The following is an 8,028-nucleotide window of genomic DNA, read 5'->3' as shown; positions in this document are numbered from 1 at the left end:
CAGTTGCCAGGAATGGAGGTGCTGCTGTGGCGAACCACAGGTCTATTGAAGGTCGCCAGTGATTGGTTCCGGGTGAACAGACTGTAGTGACGTCCACGTTATAATGGCAGTGGAGAGAGATAGGAGAACAATGTTTCCGATCCTCAGTCTTGTTAATGCCTTCTATAGACGGTAGCTGATACAGGTTTATTGATGTAATATTAACTGTTCATTCTCGTTTAAAATAATCAATTATATTTTATCAAGCAATAAATTATATTTATCAATAATTTCATAATGAATTTCATAATTAAGATGAAATATTTTGTTAATTCTGCATTGTTGAAAGACGATCTGGCAACAGAGCTGAAAGGCGTGGTAGGGTGTTGGGCTCCTTTCTTTTCAATTCTAATAGGTGGTACCTATTTTAAAAAATGTTTCTATAATTTTACATTATTCAATTTTAATGATTTAATAATTAATGATCAATTTTGATAATTTCATATGCTAACACAGAGATCGTAACTGATCCAACAATAATGTTAACCACGTATGCGCAACTATTGGTTAGTTTGAGCTAGGAATTTGCCAAGCTCGAGCTCGAGCTCTGTTACACGCTCTTGCTCCACCTGCGATCATCAATCGATCTGCTCGACGGTCGATTGCGGAGCATAGCGTAAGTCTGTACGCACCTATACACTGCCATTATAACGTGAACCCCACTATATATTTCTGTCATTTGGTTTAAATGCCTTTAAACTTTCATTCTTGGCCTCTGATATGTGTTCCATTAATGTTATTGATCTCTTTCAATCAAAATTATATAATTCTACTCATTGATTTCCATTTTTCGTTTCATTTCAGACAAATTCGAGCTCAATACTGATATTCTAACAGCCTGCAACAGGTGTGAGTCACTAAAAGATATCGGTTCAAAGGAGTTTCAGGTACCTTTTTAAAAAGTTTTATAACATAAAATTGATTGAGAATTGTTCTGAATACTTACATTTCGTCAAATTAAACAAAATCACCAATTCTCCTCCAGTTTTGAATTTATTATCATACTGTGAATTACTTTATCTCATGATTAATTTGAACTTTTCCAGAGAGAAAGTTTCAATTTTACACGATTTGGCAACACTGTAATTTCTTTGGATGGAGGGCCAAAATTTTCAACTTATTTTATACAGACTATAGCGAACGGTACTCTCTATTGCACGAGATATAAAATTGTAACATATGGTTTCTCAAATAAAATCATTTTTAAAAAGACAAGATTTGTCTAGTTTGATTTCTTGCCGACAAGAAATATTGGACCATCAGTCCAAATTTGCCTCTTGAATATTGAAAGCATTAGTTATTCTAAGAGTCAGTATTTATCTAAGATTTTAAAAAGAGACAATATTAATGTGGTTGCACTTGAGGAAACTCACTGTGACGGTTAGGAGCAATTGAAAAAGAGAGGCAAGATACGGTACCTGGATATGACCTACTTGGCGCCATATAGGCCTATCATCAAGCATACGAAGTAGTAACTTATATAGAAAATGCTTCTCTTATCTCTACCTCCTTAGATGTTTATAGTGTGGTTGTTAAAATAGGAAGCATTACTGTAACGAATATTTATTTGCAAAGGAAAACGATTGGCCACATAGTGAAAGAGTGTCCAATCACGGCCTTTAGAGGAGAAACAGAAGAAGATTTCTTGATGGCAACTCCAAATTCAATAGCCTATCTGAATGGACTGGATATATGTATTTGAATAAATTGTTTTTAGTTACCATTTATGTTTATTTTTATACCTTGAAACAAGGGATCATTCCCATATTATGATCCTGAAGAAGTGAAGATGAAAATGAATACTGATTGATGTCTTGGAAGCCATACTTACTTTCTTACTCCCAGGGCCAGCTATATCTAAGTTGACATTTGGCCGCACCAACAAACTGTCTCCACGTAGTTCGCTCCTCAGCATCTCTTTCTGTCGCTCCAAGTCTCTCCATGTCAGTCTTAACCTGTTGCCACCATCTCTGTCTGGGTCTCCCAAGGGGTCTTCTTCCTAGGGGGTTGGGTGTTGAAACTTGGACTCTTTTCCTCTTGGAAGCCATATCCTAAATGAATAAATTTAAAAAGTCTGTTCGTTCAATCACAATTTTATCTTTTATTTATGTAATTTTCAGAATGTTAGTGAGCTGTGGATGCACTTGAAATCAGTTGAAGAAGGCGTTGACAACAAGCTAATCTCATTCACTGATTTGAATGAACAGCAAATGCAGCTGCTCCATGACTACAATGACATGAAGGACTTGACTCAGTGCGTCTTCGGTCGACTGGCGACCATTCTCGACGTGTCCGTTAGTCAAGTGCACAAAAAGTTTGATCTTTATGATGGTAAGTTGTTCTATTTAGTGAGGTCCACGTTATAATGGCAGTGGAAAAAGATAAAAGATAGGAAATTAACACCACCTACAAAGTATGTTCTGTAAGATTTGTCTGTTTTACATCTTGGCAGATGCAACATCTGACTGGATCGTGTATTGAAACTATGTATCTGGGACCGCTGAAAACATGTTCTTTTTTATACAGAGTTTTCTGAAAAAGGTGCCCATAAGTCAGGGCGTGATTCCTCACATCAAAAGAAGTAGTTCTAATTAATATAGGTCCGAAAATGCTTGGTTACCAAGTTATACAGGATGAAAGATCTCGTCTGAATTTCAGTTCCCCTGCTGAAACGAAGCCCTACGGGTATTGTTGGCTGTTAATTAAGATGTAAAATTTAGCCAACTTTATTTAAAATGAACTGAAAAATTGAATAAAACCATTTCCAGACCTGTAGCTACTGTAATTTTTAAGATATGTGACGAAATACGCGAAGCTTGGTCCCGAATAACATGTTCCTTCAAGGTTTGAATCAGATTTACTATGTCAAATGTACAATAAACACCAGATATTATTCTACAGAACTTGTAGAAAATTTGATTCCGAAGAGAAAGATGTAGAATAAGTCTATAATAGTCAAATGCAACCTTAAAAAATAATCCTTAGTTACATACAAAACGCATGAAAAATAGACAAAATCTGTTAAGATCTCTTTTCATGCATTTTGTATGTACTTAAGGATTATTTTTTTAAATGTTGCATTTGTCTATTATAGACTTGTTTCACATATTGCTCTTCGAAATTAATTTTCTACAAGTTCTGTAAAAAAAATGCTGTGTTTATTGTACATTCAACATAGTAAATCTGCTTCAAACCTTAAATGAACTTGTCTTTTTGGGACCAATTTTTGCCTATTTCGTCACATATCTTGAAATTTACTGTAGCTACAGGTCTGAAAACGGTTTTATTCAATTTTTCAGTTAATTTTACATAAAATACACTAAATTGTACATCTTAATTAACAGCTAGCAAATACCCGTAGGGCTTCGTTTCAGCAGGGGAACTGAAATTCAGACGAAATCTTTCATCCTGTATAACTTGGTAACTAAGAATTTTCGGACCTATGCTAATTTGAACTTTTTCTCATCTTTTGATGTGAGTAATCACGCCCTGGCTTATGGGCTCCTTTTTTCAGAACACTCTGTATACAGAACAGAGCACAGTATATACAAGTTTAATACTGTTAATACATTGAGTCGATAAACAGAGGTCTACAACAAGTCTCTTGCTGATTCTTATACATAATAGTTCTATAGTGGCGTCCACGTTATAATGGCAGTGAAGAAAGATAGGAGAAAAACGTTGCCAAGTCTCTCCATTTTGCCACTGACTGTACACAGCTGTTACTCAATTCATCCCATTAAATTTAATCTAATAATAATTATCATTTCCTTGATAAAATAATAATTTAATGTCAAATTAATCAAGGAATTATATTTTTCATAATTTGATTCAAAAATTTGCTTTCATAACTGAGATCAGGGGCCTGTTTCATAAAAGTTACAAGTCCTGTAATACAGGAGAATCACCATTCCAATTACATGCTCAATATAGCCGATAAAAATTTATCATAAAAATGTAGAAGTCCTGTAATACAGGAACAGCTGATTTTATCGGCTATATTGAGCAGGTAATTGGAATGGTGATTCTCCTGTATTACAGGACTTGTAACTTTTATGAAACAGGCCTCTGGCCCCAGATTGTTATTTTTATACAAACCTGAAATAGCGGCTAATTTAAAAAGCTGTGATACAACAATCTGAATTTCAAAACAACAGAAATTAAGTCATTTGGTAGATATTCTACTCCAATTTCTTTTTAAAATAATAGAAATCCTATTCAAAAATAAGTAATTTCAATGGATTAATTCTTAAATAACTTTTCAATATTATTTATACCGGTACGAGTAGGTCTAACCTATACGGGTAGGCTAACTGAAGCATGGATGAAGTCTAGGATGGTTAGTTATCAACTTTTAAAATGTCATTTCAGGTATTTTAATTTGTGTTTCTCATACGGTAGCCTAATGTGTAAAAATTATTTCATTGTTTCAAAAATACATTTTAAATCAATTATACGACTTGTGTACTCAAGTATTTTGATAGAATGGAGAAAAAAAATGGCGGCTGAGAATTGTTTGGTCAGTTTTGTACAGTCTCTGTCAAAAGTGAATATAAAATATTCTGGCAAATAGACAACATTGCAAAGCGAGAGAGAGAGATAGTGCTATCTGTTTTGTTGTATGATAGAAAAGGACAGCAACAGTATTGTCAATCGTACACTGCCATTATAATGTGGATCTCACTATAATTGCTCTCTTCTGGCACAGCAGTAGATGTTTGAGGTGGGCTGTGTGACCCCACAAATGCAGGCCATAAGCTAGATGACTCTGAACTAGAGCAAAATACACCATTCTTAGATGCTGGGTTGATAGCTGATCTAAAGTTTTCTAAGAACAAATGTTGATCTTGACAACCTTGTACACAGATTCTCGACATGAACGCTCCAGGACAATTTTGGGTCTATGTACAGAATGTACCTGGAGAAACAGGTCTAATACAGAGTGACCAAGAGCAACATAACACGTACTTATGGGGCTCTGCCCCATTATTATCAGTATGATCACTATTCACATTTTCTTCATGTACCGTACACATTTTTATTACAACACTAGTACATAAGTCTAATTGAAAACTTGATAGTAAGTAGTCGACAGTAATGAGTTTTAGTTTAGAACATAAACAACCATGAGATATCTTCTTATGCTATCTTTTCTCTGTGTTAATATGCCTATAGATTGCTTCTTGCCAAGCTTCAAAACTATAATGTAGCAAAAAAAGACAGAGCGATTCCATATTAGGCGTGAATCCAATCAGCTAGTCGGAGAGCGTCCTGACCTGCCGACTCCAAAAATGCCTGATATGGTCTCGCCCTAATACAACTTGAGAAGCAGGGGGGCATGACTCTTCTGTCGCCTATTGCAATTGATTTGTTCAATGACAATAAACATTTTCTTATTCTAAGGAAGGCTGAATATATCAACTTTCCTCCTGCTATCATGAATAACTTGCTGCATGTTGCAAAGTTACTCAGTCTACATCACTACTAGGGCCAAGCCAAATGAAGCGCAGCAAGCTCTGCGATTGGTTGATTTTCAGCTGATTCCTAAACGCCATTTCACACCGCCCGCCCTAGCGTAGCTTGAGCGACATCACATCTATAATACCAAAGAGAGAAGATAGCTTGAGAAGATATCCCATGATATAGTTCGTTTACATTTCAAATCAATTCAATTTCTTGTCATCTCAAGCTGTTCACTGTCGACTACTGTCTATTATTTATTAGTGTTTTGGCAGGGTTAGAGTGTAAGAATGGCACAGTATGAGAGACTTCAAGTGTCACATAGCTTCACCAAAAATCTGGTGTGGCGCACTCACACAACTTTCCTTGCCGTTGTGAAAATTGATCACCTGACGCTGGTGTTCACGCGCATCTCAAGTCTACTATTCAAAGATCCAAGCCAGCTGGTGACAGGACAATAACGCTGGAGACACACGAAGTCTGCTATCTCTTCATAGTGAATGATTTAATAGAATCAAAAGTTGCCAACAGTTTACAATTGAAATAAATAATAACCTTTTCTCGAATTTCGAGCTTATTTTAAATTTTAGGTGAAACTGTTACTGAACATCAGTTTTAGAGATTTTCATGCTCAATCTTTTCCACTTGAATTTCTTTGTTTAAATTGTATCTGAAGCCTGATAATTGTGAATCTAAAATCAAACTTTGCATAGATGGGACGGAGCTCCTGGAATTTTTACAGATATGGGTCTTGTGACAATTGATAGAGCTTATTAATGACTATTTTAGGTATAAATTTGATCAAAATCGTTGGAGCCGTTTTCGAGAAAATCGCAAAAACCCCTGTTTTTGACAATATTTTCGCCATTTTAACCGACATCTTGAATTATATTAGATCGAAATTGTCCGTGTCGGATCCTTATATTGTAAGGACCTTAAGTTCCAAATTTCAAGTCATTCCGTTAATAGGGTGATGATATATCGTGTACACAGACGCACATACACTCATACACACACACATACACACACACACACACACACACACACACACATACAGACCAATACCCAAAAACCACTTTTTTGGACTCAGGGGACCTTGAAACGTACCTATAGAAATTTGAAAATTGGGGGACCTTAATTTTTTCGGAAAGCAATACTTTCCTTACCTATGGTAATAGGGCAAGGAAAGTAAAAACCAACTACTAGGACTTTCGGCTTGAGTTGACTTGGGATATCTTCATGTGCTATATTTTCTCTATGATGATATGCTTCGCCAACGCTACGTTTTCCAACGTGTAAACGTCGCTAAACAGTGAGACTTGAGATAACTCTGTGATCAAATAATACAAAATGAATTGTAGTTTGTTCGTGTCAGGTGATTCTATTCCAATATTTGAATAATAATTTTCTGTTTTAACAGCTTTGCCAATTGAAAATGAAATGGTCCTGTCTTGTGTATGCTGGAGCAAGACAGCATTTTAAGCGGTGGTCATCTGATTGAATATCATAACAGTCGGCAATCTGCCTCCTGGTTGTGCAGTTCTGCAACACACAAAATAATGTAAACATATATTTATATTCTATTGTGATCTGTGAGGTGGCACTCTATACATCTACGTTGTCGTTGCAGCACTGACGATGATATAGGAGAAGGCGAACAGCGTAGTGGAGCAGTACCTAGCCGTGCCCTCCTGGATCCACCGACATCTGATCGGCAAAAGGGCGCCGACATTCTCAAGACGAAGGAGGACAGCCCCAAGGTCTATTTTGAAAAGAACAAGGACCGCCAGGAGAAGGACAATCGTATCAGAATAGAAGGTACACACTACTTAACTATCAATGAATTGAAACTTGTTCTGGTTTGGCGTTACAACCCAGTACGGGTCACAGCCTCGCTCAATCTTCTCCTCCAAGCATCTCTGTTCACCGCATCCCTGCACTCCAACCTTGGCCGCATCCTGGTCAACCACATCCATCCCCCCTCGTCTCCTTCCTTATATTTTCCCATTCATCGCCATCTTGGGTGGGGCTGCTCGAATCAGGTGTCCTGCCCATCTTAGTCTGTGCACTGTGAATATAGTGAGGCTCACGTTATAATGGCAGTTTTGGAGAAATATAGGAGAACAACGTTGCCGATCCTCAGTCTTGTCAATTCCTCCTATAGATGGTAGCTGATACAGGTTTATTGATGTAATATTAACTGTTAATTCTCGTTTTAATTAATCAATTACATTTTATTAAGCAATACATTATATTTTTCAATAATTCCATAATGAATTTTCACAATTAAGATGAAATATTTTGTTAATTAATTGACCGAAGCGAAGCTGAAGTCTTAGTTTCGACTCTATCGGCTTTTGTCTGTTTGTTTGTTTGTACCGCAGTTACAGTCACAGTTATTGTCCGATTTAGATGAAATTTGGTATACAAGATCTTTGAAACAAGGCGCAGAAACGTATGTGTAACGATTTTTGATAAGACCTCTGGTTTTAATATAAATTGTGCCGCTCTAAAATGTGCTGTATTGAA

The 8,028-nt window shown here is 36.4% G+C and overlaps 1 long non-coding RNA gene across 1 annotated transcript; it reads left to right on the top strand.

The window, feature by feature from the left end:
* Positions 1–356: 356 nt before the first annotated feature.
* On the top strand, positions 357–7,666 carry LOC120349240. The gene is made up of 3 exons (XR_005570311.1): positions 357–926; positions 2,160–2,370; positions 7,130–7,666. It is a non-coding gene; the product is annotated as an uncharacterized LOC120349240 (long non-coding RNA).
* Positions 7,667–8,028: the final 362 nt, after the last annotated feature.

Source organism: Nilaparvata lugens, unplaced genomic scaffold (genome assembly GCF_014356525.2).
Source record: "Nilaparvata lugens isolate BPH unplaced genomic scaffold, ASM1435652v1 scaffold8915, whole genome shotgun sequence".
NCBI classification, from domain to species: domain Eukaryota; kingdom Metazoa; phylum Arthropoda; class Insecta; order Hemiptera; family Delphacidae; genus Nilaparvata; species Nilaparvata lugens.
The sequence above is the reverse complement of the archived record's forward strand: the minus strand, read 5'-3'. Positions and strand labels throughout refer to the sequence as shown.